This window comes from Crocodylus siamensis, chromosome 5 (assembly GCF_052110815.1).
Source record: "Crocodylus siamensis isolate JL-2025a chromosome 5, ASM5211081v1, whole genome shotgun sequence".
NCBI lineage: Eukaryota > Metazoa > Chordata > Crocodylia > Crocodylidae > Crocodylus > Crocodylus siamensis.
In genome coordinates this window covers 19,586,759-19,607,822 of record NC_143399.1, presented here as the reverse complement: position 1 = coordinate 19,607,822, position 21,064 = coordinate 19,586,759, and positions in this window count along the sequence as shown.

Genomic DNA, 21,064 nt, shown 5'->3' with positions numbered 1-21,064 from the left:
AACTAATTTGAAAATATCAGCTGATTTGCAAAAAAAAGTCCTACCATTCTTGTTTTGGATGTGGTTCCATCATGGCAGCTAGACTGGGTGTGCCAATATAGACCAGTTGCAAGTGCTTTTAACCACCAGGCTGTCTAACTCATTGTGCAGCAAGTTTAGACAATAACACCCACAGAATTGAGAAAGAAAAGGTTATTGGAGAGAAAACTAAGCAAATATTTTGCCATTTGGAATCTAAAATCCTTTTCTGCTTTTAGTCCTTACAAATCCAGAAGCAACCATAAGTTTACTGTGCTTCTATGTGTGACTCAGCCTACTTAGTTTCATGGCATCATACTGGTAAAAGTTTGCAATTTCATCCATTTCTGCTGATAATTACACCATTATCATCAGGACCAATATATCACAACACACAGGCAGAGATGCTTATAACCAACTGCATCTGAGTGGTCAGGTTTCCAAAGCATGTATCTTCACCCACATTCCTGAATCTCTCTCTGTTTATGTCACAATCATGCAACGGAGGTTATAGCCCTCCAATCCTGCCTCCATGTCATTAAAATCCCATACCAATTACACTGTAGTTATAAGAGAACAAAATCTGAGAAGTGATTTGTGCTTTAAAAAGTGTGACTCCACTTGTTTCTCCTTACAGATAACATACAAGATATTGTCCTCATATTATCTATGAGGATAATATAACATGATATACATAAGCTATGACACTACGGCTAGGTACAGACAGACAGTCAAAAAGCCTGAGGCTGAATCAATTCAGTTTTTGCAGGTTAGTTGAAGCTGCACAAATGAAATTGAAACAGAAGTGAACACAGCCACATGCCTGAGTGATTCAGGCCAGAAGCTGGGAGTGAGGGGCACTAGAGCAGCTCTCTGGCTGTGTGTTCACTTCCTCTTCCTGCTGCCCCCAAAGTCTCTGAGATATGCAGTCCAAAATCACAGCAACTGGACTCTGCAAGGATGCTCATCACTTCCTCTTCCTGCTTCCGGTTGCCTCTAGGATTTGTAGTCCACAGTTGCAGCCAGCAGTAAGTTTGTGTGGGAGAAGGGGTATTTAACCTCCTCCCCACCATGGTCCCAGCCCCCAGCCAGGGTTTTCCTGGAGGGGGCAGTCGTCACTCCAGCCCTCCCAAACACCGGGCTGCATCCCCAGTCAGGCTTGCCTCTCCCCACCGCACCTCCCCTTGTCAGCCAGCCCACACTGCTCCGGCTAGGGAGCAGAGGAGCAGGCTAGCCCTGTTCTCTGGAGCAGACAGCACAGCTCAACCCAGGGCTGCAAAGCATGCTGGGGGACTCTGATTTAACTAGAACCAGGAAGGGGTCTGGGACTGAAGTTTCATGAACCAGCTTGACCCAAATCAGTTAAGTCTGATACTACACTCAACGAGGTTTTTCCTAAACCAGTTTCAGCCATTTTGAAACTGGTTTATGTACATTGAGCTTCTCTGCTGTTACAGGTTTAAACCAGTTTCTGATCACTTAAACTGGTTTATGTGTAACTTCTGTCCCTAGCCTACATGACTTATTGGAAGTCACTTCCTGCTTCCAGTTTTACCACTAGCTATATTAACAATATTTTCTATAAAAGATAAATTACAACTAATGCCAAAATCCTATGTGGGCAGAACCCTATGCTTGCATAAAGGCCCATCGTTTTCAACAAGACTCTGCGTAAAAGGCACAGGTGGACCCACATGGTTTCAGTTACAACTAGAAGCCCAAGATAAAGATATAGCAAGAAATTGTGCTAAAATTGTCAGAAAAATCAGCATTTAGTCACATATGTGAAATAACCCGAACACTGTGCTAGTCTTATCAATCTAAAATATCTTCTAACATTTCTAAGTATGGATCTGTGAAAAAATCCTAATAATGGCTTCTTCTAATATGCCAAATAGAAAATTCTCTCTTTGGCTTCAGGCTAAGCTTCAGAGAGGGGGCACCAATGACAATCTGCATTCTAAGATATAAATGGCTACTTCTTTTTTGGTTTTAGGAGTTTGGCTGTAGCCTAAATAATCAAAATGTTCTCATTCACAGATGTAACATGCATGGGGAAAAAAGGTGGCCAATGAACAATGTATCCAACAAATCTAGCAACTTTATACTCATAAATGGATCTCAAGGATATTAGATATTTAGCATTTACTACCAGTTCAGTTAGTTAACCTGGAAACTGAAATCAGGCATTTTTAAAACTTCTACCACAGAACTAAGATCGAGTTCCATCAGAAATTCAGCCATCACCATCCCTCCATCTGACGTTCTCTAGACTACTCCAGCACCAACATCTCCTTTTTAGACATGATGCTCAGTATCCAGAATGATAAAATACAGGCCATGTTATACAAGAAACCCGCAGACCAACATACATCACCCTAGGCACACCAAAAAAGCTGTGATATACAGCCAAGCCCTCAGATACCACCAAATTTGCACTGAAGAGAACACCTGGGATTGTCATCTCACCAATCTTAAAAAGGCTTCCACCCAATAAGGACACTCCTCCAGAGAGAGATATCGCACTTTTGAAAGAGCCACCCAGATACCACATGAAGAACTGCTGCAGTACAGAAAAAAAAACCCCACAAAGGGGTAAGTTTCAAAGGAAACTTACAAAATACTTTCCAGAGACGAGCCTACGAACTCCACTTCATCAACCTCCTGGATACTAAAAATCATGGACTAAATATAGACATTGGATTTATGACACATTATAACCTGCCTGACATCTGACTCCTCAGGTATCTCTCCACTATTCATTCCCCTTCTCTCTCCCCGCCCCCGCCTGTGTATCACCCATTGACTCCTCAATCTACATTTTTACCGACAGCCTGTCTTGTATGCAGCCCAGCCCTGCCTCTGGCTCCTTTACTTTTCATTCCATCCAGGAAGAGCACACACCAACTGCTGAAACTTCCTTAGCCTGACAAAGGATTCTTGAACCTGAAAGCTTGCTTAAAAATTGTTTTCCAACAATTTAAGTTGGTCTCATAAAAGATCTTAGATTCACCCAAAGAACCTTGTCTGCTGTCATTACAGAATTAAAAGATTTTGTGGTACATTTCCTACTTTTGCTTCCCCATCTGTAAATGAGGAAAATGACTGAAATGAGAACAAAATGATGTTATGAGTGAGACATTATATCTGTATCTTAAGACTCTTCGGTTTCATGTAAGTGCCTCTCAGGAAAGAACCAGGGTCGTTTGGTTTAACTGGAGCTATGTTTGCCCTGAAAATACCCTGGGCCTGGATATGAACTTAGATAGCTATTCAAGAAATAAGTATTTTCTGGCCATTTCTACAGAAGCCATTAGAAAGGGTTACACAGTTCTTAGACAATGACGAATACATCAGTGCTGTCAGCCCTCTGTGGCTGTTGCTATGGTGAAGTCCAACCTCATTCTTTAATTTTTCTGCTATTTTAACCTTCTTCTGCAATCCCTGCCTCCCATTTTCTGTGTTTTCCATGAGAAGCATGCATGCAGTATCGAAGTGGAATACACTTTGTCCTTTCATAGTCTGATTTACTGCATTTCAACTCTATGAATCGCCTAGTGCAGGAATCCAGGAAACAGAAATGGGAGCCTATTTTCCCTTTATCTTTGTTCACATGACAAGTGGCATTAGAGAATTTCATGGGCTTATATGACTCCAACTCTGTCTCAACTTTAGTTTTTTTATTACTCTGTAATATCCATCACACTGAATGATGGCAGATGAAATTCAATGTTAACAAATTTAAGTTAATGCAGGGAATATTATGTACTATCCATGCCCGGAGTTGGATTCCAAATGAACTGTGACCACTCAGAAAGATCTATGCATCACTGTGCTCAGTTGATGAAAACCTCTGCTCACAGTGCACTGATCATGAAAAAAGCAACAGGCACCAAGGCAAAAAGAAGTGGAGTGAGATAATTCTGGAAAATGTCAGTGTCATAAAATAAGGCTATGGGATACCCCCTTCTCAAGCACCTTATTTATTTCTGGCCAGCCCACCTGAAAAAATGATAAGAGCAGAAGTATAAAAGGCCCAGAGATTGACAATGGACACAATCTGACAAAAAGAGGGAAAGGGGACTTCACAAACAGGCTTGCTAACCTCATGAGGAGGGTTTTAAACTAGGTTCATTGGGACGGGTGGAGACGAAACCCCTGAGTTACGTGGGGATGTAGGAGACCTGGAAGAAGAGCTATCAGAAAGGGGCAACAGGGGAGATGCTGTCATACTTCCTGAGAAATCAAGGCAATCACTGGTTACCTCAAGTGCCTGTACACAAATGAACAGAGCCTGGGAAACAAGCAGGAAGAATTGGAAGCCCTTGCACTTCCAAGGAACTATGACGTGACTGGAATAACAGAGATGTGGTGGGAGCTCACATGACTGGAGCACTGTCATGGATGGGTTCAAACTGTTCAGGAAGGACAGACAGGGGAGAAGAGGAGGAGGAGTTACATTTTACTTAGAAGAACCATATGACTGCTCAGAGCTCCAGTATGAAACTGGAGATAGGCCTGTTGAAAGTCTCTGGGTTAAGGTTAGAGGACAGAGTAACAAGGGTGATGTTGTGGTGTGTCTGCTATAGACCACCAGACCAGGAGGATGAGGTGGATGAGGCTTTCTTTAAACAGCTAGTGGAAGTTTCCCAATCACAAGGCCTAGTTCTCATGGGGGACTTCAGTCACCCTGACATCTCCTGGAAGGGCAATACAGCAGTGTACAGGCAATCATGGAAGTTTTTGGAGTGTTGGAGACCACTTCCTGGTGCTGGAGTGGCCAACTAGTGGCTGTGCTCATCTTGACCTGCTTCTCACAAACAGCAAAGAATTGGTGGGCAATGTAGTAGTGGATGGCAACTTTTTCAGCAGTGACCACAAGAGGATTGAGTTCAGGAACCTGAGTAAAGGAAGGATGGAGAGCAGCAGAGTACGGACCCTGGACTTCATAGATTTCATAGACATTAGGGCAAGAAGGGACCTTGGGAGATCATTGAGTCCAGCCCCCTGCCCCAAGGGCAGGAAGTCAGCTAGGGTCAAAGGATCCCGGCAAGATAGGTGTCCAAATGTTTCTTAAAGGAGTCCAGAATAGGTGCTTCCAGCACCTCTGGAGGGAGCCTATTCTAGGCCTTGGGGGCTTGGGCAGTAAAGAAGTTTTTCCTTATGTCCAGCCTAAAATGGTCTTGGAGAAGTTTGTTACTGTTGGTCCTTGTCATGCCTTGGGGCACTCTGGTGAACAGACATTCCCCCAGATCCTGATGCACACCCCAGATGTATTTATAGGCTGCCACCAGGCCATCCCTGAGCCTGCGCTTTTCCAGGCTGAAGAGTCCCGTGGCTCTCAGCCTCTCTTCATAAGGCCTATTCTCCTGCCCTCTGATCAAGTGCATGGCTCTCCTCTGGACTCTCTCAAGCTTCTCCATGTCCTTCCTGAATTCTGAAGCCCAGAATTGGATGCAGTACTCCAGCTGCAGCCTCACCAAGGCTGAGAACAGCGGGAGGATGACATCCTGAGATTTACCTGAGAAGCATCTATGGATGCAATCCAGAGTTTGGTTTGCTTTACCAGCAGCGACATCACATTGGTGGCTCATTTTCATCTTGAAGTCGATCATGACCCCCAAGTCTTTTTCAGCCTTGATGCTAGCGAGCGTAATGCTACCGAGCCTATAAGCATGCTGCAGGGGGGTTTTTTGCCAAGGTGGAGTACCTTATATTTGTTGGTATTGAAAGTCATCAGGTTTGTATCTGCCCACTTTTTCAGCCTATCCAAGACAGCCTGGATCACCAACCTATCCTCTGGTATGGATGCTGTAATCCAAAGTTTGGTGTTGTCAACAAACTTAGCTGGTCCACTTCTGACACCTGTATCCACGTTGTTGATAAAGACGTTAAAGAGAACAGGTCCAAGGACAGAGCCTTGAAGAACAGCACCGGTCATGGAGCGCCCTGATGATTTGCTTCCTTTGACCACCACTCTCTAAGTCTGGCCTCAGAGCCAATTCTCCAGCCACTGGACTGTGATGTAGCTGAGACCAAAGTTGGACAATTTTTCCAAGAGGATAACATGGGACACCAGATCAAAGCTTCTTTGAAGTCCAAATCTTTGATGCCAATCTCTTCTCCCTTGTTCAGGTGTTAGGTCACCTGGTCATAGAAGGAGATGAGATTGGTCAGGCAAGACCTACCCGCCACAAAGCCATGCTGGCTGTCCCCCAGGATGTTGCCATCAGCCAGCTTGTCAAGAATGGACTCTTTGATGATTTTTTCCAGAATCTTACCAGGGAGTGAGGTCAAGCTGATTGGCATGTAGTTTCCTGGATCTACTTTCCTCCCTTTTTTGAAGATGGGCATCACATTGGCTTTCATCCAATCTTCAGGTACGTCACCTGAGCACCAGGAGTTTTTGAAAATCTTTGCCAGTGGCTGGGCTATGACTCCTGCCGGCTCCTTAAGTACTCTGGGGTGCAATCCATCAGAACCCGCAGACTTGAAGGTGTCCAGCTTCTCAAGGTGTTCCTTCACAAGGTCTTCACTGATGCTGGGTATAAATTCACCCTCACCTTGGTCGCCCCACATCTTGCCAGGCAGGGCAGATCCTTTGGGTTGATGAAAACCTGAAGCAAAGTACCCATTAGGCAGGTTAGCTTTTTCCTGGGTGTTGGTTGTCAGCTGACTTCAGAAAAGCAGACTTCAGCTTGCCTGGGGAACTCATGGACAGGATCCCTGGTTTCAGGGGGAGAAGAGTACAGGACAGCTGACTGTACTTTAAAGACGCTGAAAAGATTGGGATTGTTTACTTTAACAGGAATCAATTTATAAGACTGCAGTATAAGAAGATTTAAAATAATAATAGATACCAAAAATCACTTTCACAATACAAAAAATATGTCTCAAGAATGCATCAGGATTTCACAAAGAACTGAATTTTTGCACAGCTAATAAATTACAGCCTCAGACTTCTGAGTATAATTCAGTCACTTGAGATATTAAGAAATGCTCAGTACTCCATATGCTCAGTGGTTTTGAAAGTCCGGTCCGGTTTCTGAGTCCTGAGATCCGGTGAAGATCTGACCATAACTAAAAGGGCTTAAAAAGAATATTTCATTTTCAAGATTTATTTTATTAGTGCCAGGCATGAGAATTCTGAAGTATCGGATATTGGTCATTGTCAGTGCCCGGATACAAACCATGATGAATGCAGTGCAATTCTGAATGGAAATTTCTAGATAGCATATTTTGTTTGTTCTGGACAGTTTGGCTATTTGTGCTTTCCTTATGACAGTAATTCCATTTTCATTCATTTGAGTTCATAATATCATTTCCGTTCATAATATCTGTCTAATGCAGCTGGTGTCAAGTGAAGTTTACTCATATGCGTAAGGACTGGGGGCAGCATCAGTCCCCAAACTACTTAAACTGCTTATATTTGGATTTACAAGTTTGTAACAGTACAGAAAACTGAGTTTTTTTATTCCTTCTAAGAAATGCAATGAGATTTGATTCCTGGTGACTTGATCAAACAGAGCATTTCCAGTCACCTATGAATTTCAAATAATATTTTAGATTTTTTCCAACACCCAGCCATTTTTAAAACTAGAATGTAGAAAATACCAAAATATTATTTATGGAAAAATGTTGCTGTATTACTGTCCCTAAAATAAATCTAGTACTAGTATTTAATATATTCATCCTGAAGTTTTGCTTACCACTTTATTTCTCAATCGTATTTAAAAACTCAAAGAAAGTGCCAATTTAGATGCATAGGATTTTTAAGGCTTGTTTACACAGGCAAAATGAATAGCATTTTAAAAAATATCTTACCTAGCATTTAATTTAAAATATTTTACAATATGACTTAGTGTCCTGTATGTAATGACCACCATCCTTTAACGCATTTCATCTACAAGGGGTCAAGACCCTACATTATAATCTCTGAAATTCACTGGGAAAACACACCTCTGAGACAATCTTTTCTATCCTGCTGCTGATATTTTAATTTTATAGTGGGTTAGTTAGAGAACAATTCACAGTGGAAAGGAGACAGAGAACATCCTAATGTGCCACTGATGAAAGAGCAGCCTAGGGGCTCCTAAAGGCTTTGGGCTGCTCTTTCAAGAGCTTTCCAGGCAGAAAAAGAGGCTTTCATTTTCAAAGATGCTGATGCATGAGTCCAGCCTGAAGGCCTTTGGAATGGGATTTTTTTTAATGGTTTCAAAGAGTGCATCCAGATGAGCGCTCATGTGCCGTTTCCAGCACTGCAAACCTGTCTGCACCACCACAAACTGCACGTGCTGCATATGCAGGAGTTTGCCACACCGCTATTTTGCAGTTCAGTGGGGCTTTTTGATACCAGGAGATTCATAGATTCATAGACATTAGAGCTGGAAGGGACCTCTGAAGATCATCGAGTCCAGCCCCGCACCTGGAGGGCAGGAAGTCAGCAGGGGTCATAGGATCCCAGCAAGATAGACATCCAAATGTTTCTTGAAGGCATTCAAAGTGGGTGCTTGAACCACCTCCGGCGGCAGGCTATTCCAGACCTTGGGGGCTCAGACAGTAAAGAAGTTTTTCCTTATGTCCAGCCTGAAACGGTCACAGAGGAGTTTGTGACCGTTTGATCTTGTCATCCCTTGGGGCGCTCTGGTGAGATCTCAGTGTCAAAAAGACCTATGCAAGAAAAACGAGGGGCAGTGCACATGGCGGCAGTGTGTGCTGCCCAAAACCAGAACCTGGCTAGCCGGAGACATGCTCTGGCTGCTGGCCAGGCTCTGCAAGCCTGGATCGCCACTGCTGGAGCCCTGGGGGGGGCCCCAAGGCCTCAAGTAAGGCTGCTGGCCCCAGCCTCCCTACGCTACCTGGGGCAACTTGTCACACACACACACAGCAGACTGTGCATGTACAGGTGTTCCCCGGGGACAAGTAGCAGTGGCACAATTAGAGACAAAACTCATGACCAGTGGAACCAGAATTGAGCCCAAAGGTGTAGCTAAGCATATCTGAACTCTTGGATGCTCACCCATAGCAAGCCAGAACCCTGGCTCAGATTTTATATCAGATCTCAGATTTTATATCAGACTAACGGGGAGGCATTCACTATTGCAGTACCTCAAGTACACTGTTGAGATTAGTTTAACCTTTATTCAAGTAGTGCAGTTTCCACTTCCTCCTGTTTCCTTTGGAATATTATTCTACAACCTAAGAGACCTCATGGGCCAGGTTTCTTTCCATTGAAAATTCTTACTAGTCAATTCTTTTCCTAGGTCTAACATGCTAATGAGATTCCTAGTAGCTTTCCTGGGTAAGATACATTTTTACCCCTTGTTTCAGATGTGAATACCTGATAGTTTTTGCATCTTTGACTTAAAGAAATTCCAGGCTTCCTCCACATTTGAGTCCTTGAGCACCTCTGTTCAACTCACTTCATTAATTAGCTAAATTTTGAGAGACTATGAGCCTCAGTTACGGGCCTTCTTTTGTTTATCTTTCCACTTTGTTTAAAAACTGAACTAACTGATGATCATTTGATCCAAGAATATTTTCTATTACCAGCTCTAGTATAATGTCCTCATTACTTACTACAGCCAAGACTAAAATAGTATCGCTTCTTGTTGGTTTAGTGATTAAACCTGTCAGCTTTCATATACAGGCTTATCTGCACTAGCGGTATTTGTTCTCCAGCCCTTATTTGGAAAAGTACAGTCTAATAAAATGACACAATTCCCAACAGTCTCTCTCTCTAAAATAATTATTGAGATTTCTCTATATAGCCACAGTCGTGTAACTGAGGGGGGCCTCTGTGGCAGCAGGCCTGGGCACCCACTTTATGAGAGGATGCAAAAACTGCCAGGCACAGCACCCTATGCATATCCAAAGCTAATCTCTAACTAACCCTGCTCTCCTCCCTTCACTCTCCCAGGAGAAATTCTTTTCCTATCCTTACCCAAAGTGATTTCTGCCCCAGACAGGTTCTCTTTCATCCATGCTCCCTCTCGAACATGGTAAAGGATAAACCAGTCTTGGGTCAAAAAGAAGAATTCCAACTCTGGGAGTTGAAAACAAAAGAAAAGAAAGACATGGGTGTCCTTGTCAGTCACAGGATAACCACAAACCATCTCTATCATGCAGCTGTAGAAAATCAAACACAATCCTAGAGTGTATCTAGTCAGGGTATTTCCACTACAGATGGGGAAGTAGTGATGCCATTGTAAGAGACACTAGTAAAGGCTCACCTTGGATACTGAGTACAATTCTAGTGACCCCTGCTCAGGAAAGACCATTTCAAGGCACAGAGCAGGACTATTAGGCTAATCAGAGGAATCAATAGTCTATCAAATGAGAGGCTTGTTTAGCCTAGCAAAAATGGAGGCTGAAAGAATATATAACTGCTGTCTATAACTACATCAAGGAAACAAACAAAGGAGGGGAAGACGTTTTCCAAGCTCAAGAACAATGCTGGCACAAGAATGAAAGTGTACAAACTGGCCATGAATAAATTTAGGCTATGGATTATATAGAAGTCTCTAACAATAACAGCAGGATGGTTCTGGAACAGTTTTCCAATATATTTTGTGTCCCAATAGTCCTAATCGTTTTCAAGATGAAGTTTCAGCAGTTTATGCAAGATATTCTACGATACAGATACCTACAATAGCACAAGTCTGTATGCTATGACACAGGAGGTTCCTTCTAGTCCTACATTTCTAATGACCTGGCATCTGGGATAGGCTGGCCTGTTACTGACAGCCAGGTTGGATGAGCTAGCGTGGCCTTCAGCAGACCCCGTAAGTCAGTCTGGGACCAGAGAGGCATCAGAACGTCGACAAAACTGAAGGTTTACAAAGCCATGATCCTTCTGACCCTCCTTTATGCCTGTGAAACCTGGACCATTTACCAGCGTCATGCCAAGAAACAAAACCACTTCCACCTGTGCTGCCTGCGAAAGATAATAAAGATCAAGTGGCAGGACAAGGTTCTGGACACCGAAGTGCTTGGAAGATCAACTCTCCCCAGTATTCACACCCTGCTGAAACTGGCACAGCTAAGGTGGGCCGGCCGACACTCAAGAATGCCTGACACCCTACAGCGAACTGTCAAATGGCGTATGCTTTCATGGTGCACCAAAGAAGCTGTACAAGGACACCCTAGAGGTGTCCCTAAAGAGTTTCGGCATCAGCCCAGAGTTGTGGGAGCAAATCACTCGCAACTATCCATCCTGGAGGTCCCAAATCCAGAACAGAGCATTGGTCTTTGAACAGCAACGCACAGTACAAGCAATGAAGAATCGCAGAGCCAGGAAAGCGAAAACCTCCCATATCCAGTCCTCATTGCTCTCCTGCCCCTGCTGCAGCAGATTGTTCAAAGCAAAGATCAGACTTATGTCACCTACATACTCACGTGATCTAGCCTCCACCCTCCTTTTTCTCTTCCCTTTCCCTTTTTTCTCCTTTTCTCTTTTCTCCTTCTTTCTTTCCCACTTATTTTCTCTCGTCTCCCCCCCAATGCAGTCGTCTTTGCATGCAAAGGATGAAAGTGTGAGTGTGTGCATGTGTGTAATGCAAGCAGGCACAATGTAGAACTGACTGGGATGCCCACTTGGTAGCATTTGTCCAGCTCTTTAGAAAGCAGTGCTACAACAAACTTGGGTATTGCTAAACTAGGGAGTATGCTCTAAAAGGCCCAGAAAAATTTCCAACACAGAACAATTCTGCCTTGCTGCTTTCTACAAGATTATAGAGGAAAAGAAAGGTGATTACAGAGCTTCCTGGGGAAGCAGTGGAGAGCAAGTAATAAGCTTTAAATCATGACTTCTGTGTAGAAAGAATAATTAGGGCCAGGGTGGGGGCTGGAGATTGGAGGACAGAATTACAAACAAAGCTGATTCTTCAATCAAAGCATAAAGGCAGAATACCCAGCAGTCTGAAGCTTAATGTTGGCAGACAGATCGTACAAGAGACATTATTTAAACTCCTGTAATTGTGCTAAGCACGTCATAGCTGCAGGTAAAATTCAGTCCATTTCAGAGAGGCATTCTTGTAAATGGTTTCAGCTCAGCTTTTTAAGAAGATAAGCATCACTTGGAAAATTCAGACTCGGATTCAGATTTGCAGTACCCACCAAGTTTAAGCATATTTAGCATTGGTTCTCAACCTTTTTACTCTCAAGGCACTACTTGGAAAATGACAGCTCCTAGTTATCATTTGTTTTTTGACTGCAGAAGAATAATTGAGTAATTCTTCTGTTGCAAAGAACTCACAAAAGGTCAAACTGTTTTTAACACTACAGGTTTCTGTTTGAAATTTCTGGGCTTATCATGTAAACCATGTTTGAACACTTAACAGTGCTAACATAGAGTAGCGTCCCACAGCACCCTTCAAAGGCTCTTAAGACACCCCAGAATGCCACAGCACCCTGGTTGAGAATCACTTTTCCTTTAAACTACCCCTATCAATTTTGGTAGAAAAACAACATTAGTTCCTTTCACAATAAGAAAACACAAATGCTCTCCAAGAGATGAAAAACAATGACAGAAATAAAGCCAGTCAAATTGAAAAGAAAAAGCCTTCAAAATTAATATTTGTCTCCTAGATAGTGACTGGTTTAAAAAGGAGAAGCTCATACAAATACTGGACAAATGCTTGTGCTGAAATCAATGGAAAACTTCTCATTGACTTTAATAGGACAAGGATTAGATGATCAAGAAGTGTCGATTACCTGCAATTTCTGAGATGAGGATGCATTTTGGTTATGCTGTGCCTCTCAGGAGGAACTGGATTTTTAAGTATTTAAGCACAACTGAATATGGACAGACTCAAACACATGCTCTTTAAATAGTCATAGCTACCATTATAGTTACAACATTGGTGCTTATTATCACTGCATCTACAGACCTAAAATAGAAGTAGATATATAAAATGGATACAAGATGGCAAACAACCAAGGTCCAGACATTATTTCATTAGTTTGTGATTGAAATTCTTGTTTTCCTTCCCATAAAATGAGATGCAGTAAATGAGAAGTAAAAGCTCTTGATAACAACATCCTTTTCGATTAGTACTGTCATTCCCATTTTACAGATGGGAAACAGAGCCAGACAGAGACTAAGACTTGCCAGACATTGTATAAGAAGTCTCAAGTAGAACCGGAAATTGATCCTAAGTCTTCTGAATCCCAGACTAACCCTTTAACCACTGGGACTTTCTTCTTCTCTAGGGCTAAGGGCAGAAGTTACACTTAAGTCATCAGAAACTGGCTTAAAACTCTAACAGAACAGTTCAGTGCACATAAACCAGTTTCAAAATGGCTGAAACTGCTTTGGGATAAACCTGGTTGAATGTAGTATCAGACTTAATTGATTTAGGTCAAACCAGTTTATGAAACTTCTGTCCCAGACTCCTTCCTGGTTCAAGTTAAATCAGAGTCCCCCAGCATCCCAGCATGCTTTGTATCCCCAGACTGGGTTGGCCCTGCCCCTCTGCTCCCTAGCTGGCTCACTGACCACCCTTCAAGGAAAACTCAAGCAGTGAGGGGGGTTAAACACCCCTTCCCCTGCTCAAACTTACTGCTGGCTGCAACTCTGGACTACAAATCTCAGAGGCACCTAGAAGCAGAAAAAGGAAGTGCCAACCAACCCCGCAGAGTCCTGCTGCTGCAATTCTAGACTGCAAATCCCAGAGACCTCAAAGGCAGCAGAAAAAGGAAGTGAACACACAGCCCATGTTGGCTGTGTGCCAGACAGCCATGTTCTAGCGCCTCCCCCGCCCCACCAAGGCTTCTGGCTTGAGCCACTGCAGGCATCTGGCTGCATTTTCTAAATCTGCTGTTTTAGCCTGAGGCTCTTGAGAAAGAATTCATCCATAATAAAGGGAATCTCATTTTCCTTTCTCCCTTCCAAACTGCTCTTCTTCACTTTCTTACTGCACCTGGTTCTCTATCCTTAAAGATGCTATGACCAAGTGTTTTGTGTGCCTCCCCCACAGGCCCATGAGATGCATCACACAGGTTGGCCTGCAGCCTGATGTTGAGCACCCAGCAGTCCTCTGGTCCAAGAGTTGTTTTTTCTTGCACTGAGCTCCTCCCAGAGGTGTGACGCCTACCTCCAGAAATAAAGCTTTGTGCACAGCTGGCCAGCTAGTGTGTGCCTAAAGTTCTTTTTATGCTATGCTCCTATGGCCCCCTACAGACTGTGCCTTTGACAGAAAGTCCTTTGAGAATAATACATTTATTTTCTATGGGTTGCAAGGCTGCTTAGAAAGATAAAATAGAGAAAAAACTTTATCTTTTCTAACTCCAGGTCAACAAAACAGGCTCATAAAATCATCCACTACTAGAGGAAGAGGGTATGCACCCATACAGGAAACTATCAGGGACAACAGTAAGGAGAGGGGCGTTAGGAGGGAAATAAAAGACCATGCAATTTGCCAGAGAAACAAAAACTATGAACACAATAGTCAAGAGGCCCTTTCTGGCCTTCAAAGCAGAATCTGGCTTCAATCTGCCCATTGAAATCCCAAGGATATATACTATTCAGTTTTCTGCAGATTAACTAAGTCAGCCCAAAAGAATCTGGGTATATTGTGCTTGAGCCAAATTCCCCATATAGTACGTGGGATGCAAAGCTTGAGTGCTGCTAATTTTCTCCCAGCTAACCCCTAAATAGGATCTATAAAACCCATCACAGCTATATATAAATACAAATCAGAGAAAACCCCTTCCCTAACTATACAGTATCCAGTGTAAAACAAGGGAGAAGATGAAGCCAATATGCAGGAATCCCCTAGATCTTACTAAGCCAATGTACCTTGTTGAAGGAAGCATTCTGCAAATAAGAGAATCGGGAGACCTAGGGCCCTACTCCAAACTCTACTCATAACATGCCATGTGACCTTTGGAAGGAGCTATATATTATTAACCCATTTTTTGTCACAATAATAAACAAGTTCTACTTACTTTGTATGAGGAATTAGAAGGGGATTTACACAGCATTACCAAGAGAAGACTTATAAGCAAGACCACAGCATATGACCACAGTTTTAGGCTTTCTAACTTGCCACTGCTGTAAGAACACCTCAAGAAACAAACGCTGGTACTCTGCATATTAACCACCTCACGGCAACTTTTACAATTATCATTCTATTTTTAAAACAATGAATATGCATTACTGGCTTGCACAGGAAATATGATAGCATAGCTAATTTGCCAGCTGACCAGGTACTAAAGTCTGTTCAGTGTGGAGAACGTTGCATATTGCAAGAGGTTGCCCCAGTCTGCTGCCTTCCCAAGTATCTGACAGCTTGTCATGTAGTGTCAGTTTTCCCCAGACTGGATGACAGTTATATAAAAAAGGGATCAGCAGGTCCAAATGATACAATTTATAGTCCATGCAACTCTGCAGATTTCAACACTGTTAAATGCATGAGATAAAATTCAGGGCAGAATTTGCTCCCTAGGGCTAGGGAAAGAAATTACACATAAACTGGTATAAGGGATCAAAAACCAGTTCAAATCTGTAACACAACAGCAGTTCAGTGCACATAGACCACTTTCAAAATGGCCAAAACTGGTTTAAGATTTCATAGATTTCATAGACATTAGGGCTGGAAGGGATCTTGGAGGATCGTCGAGTCTAGCCCCCTGCCCCAGGTGCCGGAAGTAAGCTAGGGTCAAAGAATCCCAGCAAGATAGGCATCCAAATGTTTCTTAAAAGAGTCCAGAATAGGTGCTTGCACCGCCTGTGGAGGGAATGTATTCCAGGCTTTGGGCACTCGGACAGTAAAGAAGTTTTGCCTTATGTCCAGCCTGAAATGGTCTTGGAAGAATTTGTGACTGTTTGACCTTGTCATCCCTTGGGGCACTCTGGTAAACCAAGCATTCCCCCAGATCCTGATGAATACCCCGTATACACTTATAGGCAGCCACCAGGTCCCCCCTGAGCCTGCGCTTTTCCAGGCTAACGTGTCCCATGACTATAAGCCTCTCATCACAGAGCCTGTTCTCCTGCCCTCTGATCACACACGTGGCTCTCCTCTGGACTCTCTCAAGTTTTTGCACATCCTTTTTAAATTGTGGAGCCCAGAATTGGATGCAGTACTCCAACTGTGGCCTCACCAAGGCCAAGTACATCCTGGGATTTGCTTGAGAAGCATCTATGGATGCAAGCCAGAGTTTGATTTGCTTTTCCAGCTGCAACATCACACTGGTGACTCATTTTCATCTTGAGGCCAATCATGCCCCCCAAGTCTCCTTCAGCCTTGGTCCTAGTGAGCGTAGCACTGCCAAGCCTATAAGCGTGCTGTGGGGTTTTTTTGATCCTTGATGCTAGCCCTAGCTCCATATCTGCCTTAGCTTTTCTAACAGCCCTCCTACAGACCCAAGTGGTGGAAGCATACTCCTCTTTGGTGATAGTCCCTCCCTTCCACTGGTTGTACACCTCCTTTTTGGCAATCACAAATGCCCTTGGTGAGCCAGGGGGGCTTTTGGGCACTCTTGCCCCCCTTGCTTCTTGTTGGAATTGTCACCCCTTGGGCTCTGAGTATAGTCTTTTTAAGGAACAACCACTCATCTTGGGCACTGAGTTCCCCCACTTTCAAGGACCCCAGCGCCTCACTCACTAATCTCCTCAACTGATTGAAGTTGGCCCTCTTAAAGTCTAGGGCTACCACCTTGCTGCAGGCCCTTGACACCCTGCGCTGGATGGTGAATGCAAGCAAGCGATGATTGCTATTGCCCAGGTGATCGAGGATCTGGAGCCCTCTTACCAAGTCGTCACCTGTGGCCAGGACCAGGTCCAGCAGGGCATTCCCCCTGGTAGGACTGTGCGCCTCCTGGTGGAGGTCCTGTGTCTAGGCCAGAAACCTCTGTGAGCAGTCTGACCTGGCTGACTGTTCCTCCCAGCAGATGTCCAGGTAATTTAGATAACCCATGACAACTACATCCCTTGCCTTAAGTGCCTCCACAAACTGACTCAAGAATTCACGGTCCAGTTCTTCCCCTTGGTTGGGAGGTCTGTAGTAGACCCCCACCGTTAAGTCCCTTTCCCCATGACCCCCCTGTATCCTGGACAAGAGCTGGGATGAGTGGGGCCCGGGCTCTGATCGTTCCACCATCCACGCTGGCCAGGGCCCCATTCACCCCAGCTCTTGTCCCTGCCTCTGCCCCATTCCCTCTCTCACCATGGGAGCTTCGATCTACCCTCCCAATTTCCTCCCCCACAGGCTGACCTGCTTCGGGGGGGAGAAGCAGGGTGGGGGTTGGCACACAGTAGGTCCTGGGTTGTACTTTAATTCAAAAAGTGATGTGGTACTTAAAAAGGTTGGAGACCACTGGCTTAGACAAATCTGGAAAGATTGATTTGATTGAAAAAAAATCCAGCCTCGGACATTTTGACTGTCTATACTTAGCTTAGGTGTCTTGGATGAAAGAAGCATTACAAAGCTCAGTCTGATGAAGTTTAGTGGCAATTCATACCTTTATCAGGAACCTATAAAGGCCATTAAAGATTAAGGCAGCTAGTTACCAACAGCCCAATTCCTTCTTAGCAAATGAGAACAAAAGTAACTCCAATAGAGCTATTGAAACACAAACCAGTTGTTCATCCCAGTGGTTCTCAGGGACAAAAAACAGATGGCATGGGGAAACTTTCCAGTCTCCTCTGTGAGGAGACTTCCAGATCAGACCCAACAGGTAACCACAGAGCTCTATTTTGTTGCTAGGGAACCTCTCTTTTAATAAATCAGTTCTTCTGAGTAGAAGTCATGCTCATTTCTAGTCTGATTCCATCATAGTGGGAATAGTTAATCAACAGCCCTTTTCTGTTAGCTTAGTCCCACTAGCTTTTATAATTCCAGTCCAATCTTCCAAAAGGAGACAACAGAATGAATGAAAAGACCCACATTCAAATTGGAGTCTGTAGCCTGTAAGCAGAGACATGTAAAAAGCCCCCATTGTCAAATAGATACCAGAAGTCTTCCATGAAACCGATTCCCCCAGTCACCATAAGTGGTAAATACAGAGTGTTTTAATGTAGGTTACATAATGAAGCCATTAAACTGGGAATTATCATTAACAGGGTAGTTAGAGATTCATGAGTCACTTCAAACGAGTCTTCTGGTCCTGGCCATTGGACAAACTGTATTGTGATGTCTGGATATTTAACCCAGATGGATAAATTAACACTTTGAAAATGGTAAAATCCTTGTACCTTTGTGGAATGCATATAAAAACTGCTAGTGCACATGCAACCTAGGCTTGCACATTTATAAGATTAGAATGTAAATACAGGTCTTATTACATACTTAACCAGGATGTAAATGTGAGGTTTATTGGGGATGGGCGTTGGGGGCAAAGTACAAACAGTAAAACACAACACACCCGTTCCCTATACATGCTACATCCCAAAGATATAGTGTAGCCCCTGGTTGTGCAGTGCTGGGCTATCCCCATGAAATTAAGGCTCTGACTCTGCACTGTTTTCTGAGTTTTACCATTGTACTTCTGTCTTTCCTCTTCTTTTACCCATCCCCACTGCTTCTTTAGCTGGTTGTCTACTGGTCTCTCATCACCATCAATGCATCTATCTTTCCTTTGTATTGGCCCCACATCCTGTCAATGACCTCATAAGTTGATAACATTTAATTAAAGAGTACTTATTTGGATTAAAAAAACATTAAAAGGCCATTGTGATAATGTGGCATTCCCATGGAAGCAAACAACAGGAATTCTGGCTGCTGAGAGACAGAATGAAACAGGGTTTCACCATTCAGTGTTTCACAAGTATAGACATGTGTTAGAGAATTTACTTTGGAAAATGCTGAGACATCTCTCCTATTGACTTATGCAGAAGGCTGAGAGGTGATCTTGTGGCCACCTAGAAATTCATTAGGGGAACACAGCAAGGGATTGGAGATGCCCTGTTCACCATGGCGCCTCTTGGGGTAACAAGGAACAATGGTCACAAACTGACAGAGAGCAGATTTAGGCTAGACATCAGGAAAAACTTCTTCACAGTGAGGTTGGCCAAAATTTGGAATAGGCTTCTAAGGGAGGTGGTTCTCTCCCCTACCTTGGGGATCTTTAAGAGAAGGCTGGATAGGCATCTGGCTGGGGTCATCTGACCCCAGCACTCTTTCCTGCCTAGGCAGAGGTTGGACTCGATGATCTGTTGAGGTCTCTTCCGACCCTAGCATCTATGAATCTATGTAAAAGTTGCTAGAGCCTGGAAGTTAAAGTAGGCCTTAGAGCTAACTGGGGGCAAATGAAGTAGCAGCAATTCTCCACCCCAAGTCAAGTATGCCTACCCCACAATCCATGCATCTCACAGAGATAAACCTGACCTGGCTTTAAAATAGCTAGCTTGGGTACTGCTGGGGACATAGCCTTGTCAGTGTGGAATGCAGCACACAGTTGTAAAACCTACCCAAGAAGCTCGGTAAATACTTGGGCAGCTGAGCCCACACTGAGGCCTGTGCTATGGAGCTACAGTATCCAGACTAACTTTAAAGCCACTGTCTAGGGCTGAGCACAGGCTCTCTGAAGACCTCATCAGTTATAGGTGGGTTTTGCAGCGTGCACTGAATTCCATATAACTGGTTTTGCTCTAATGGCTTTATACTGCAAAATGCTGCATTTCATTAGGAGCCGACAATGCTCAGTACTGAAGCTGTGCAAATAAATTGTTATTTTTATCCAGTGGCTGAACCTAAAATATTGGAAAGAAAAGATTTCTGGTTGAAATAAAAAGTTTCATTTGAACAACTGCAACCCATGCTAGAAGACCCAGTTCTTAAAGAGATCTTTCCAGAACCGCCCATCCTAGCCTTTAAACAAGCACTGAACATTGCTAACCTCATCACCAAAAGCAAACTCCCTATGACCTAAACCACACCGAATGGATCCAGACTATGTCAGGACAAGAAATGCAAAAATGCCAACACATCTCCACCACTCCCACAATAACTACACCCCACAACAGAATCATCATCATTCCTGAATCTTAGACCTGCCTGCACCTACAGAAATGTTATAGATCTCATCTGGTACACCAAATGCCCTGATGGAAAATATGTTGTTTGGTTTCTCCTACAACTGCGCACCACAATGAATGCACATGGAAAATGCATCAAAGACACAAATATCCAAAATCCAAGTGGGTGTACACATCTCACAAAACAATCATTCCCTCCCTGACCTATCAGTTCTAATCCTCAAAGGGAACTTACAAAACAACTTTCATACATGAGTCTCCAAACTTCACCTCATAAATCTACTGGATATAAAAAATCATGAATTTATAGTTTCATATTTGGTAGGGTCGGAAGGGACCTGAGCAGACCATCAAGTCATAAAATCATAGAATCATAGAAGTAGGGTCAGAAGGGACCTTATAGATCTTCAAGTCCAACCCCCTGCCAGGGCAGGAGAAAAAACTGGGCTCAAGTCCAACCCCCTGCCATGGGCAGGAAAGAATGCTGGGGTCAAACAACCCTGGCAAGGTGTTCATCCAGACTCCTTTTGAAGACCCCCAGGGTAGGAGCGAGGACCACTTCCCTTGGAAGTTGGTTCCAGATCCTAGCTGCCCTGACTGTGAAGTAGCGCCTCCTGATATCTAGCCTGAATCTGCTCTCAGTCAACTTATGGCCATTATTCCTTGTTACTCGCAGTAGTGCTCGGGGGAACAGCAGTTAGTGAGCTACACAGACTACAACAGATTTCCGTGAAATTATTTTAGTGCTGTATAAAATGGTTATCTTTGGATGGAACAAAGCCAATTATGATATACAGATAATGAACGTTGTTTAATTATTATGTCTATTACAGAACACACTAATTTAAAGTCATGTAATTTTATAACAATGTTTGGCCACTGCCTGCTAGAAAGTAACTACTGTGACGTAATTGGGTTTGCTTAACATCTTTTCACTTAAAGTTGTATTTTTCAAGAACCTACCTACGACAAATTGAGGAGTAGTTGTATAAATGGCCATATCTAACTAGTATTTGGAAGCTGCACCAAACTGACCGTGCCCAGAGTTTGAGGGACTTGGTTTAT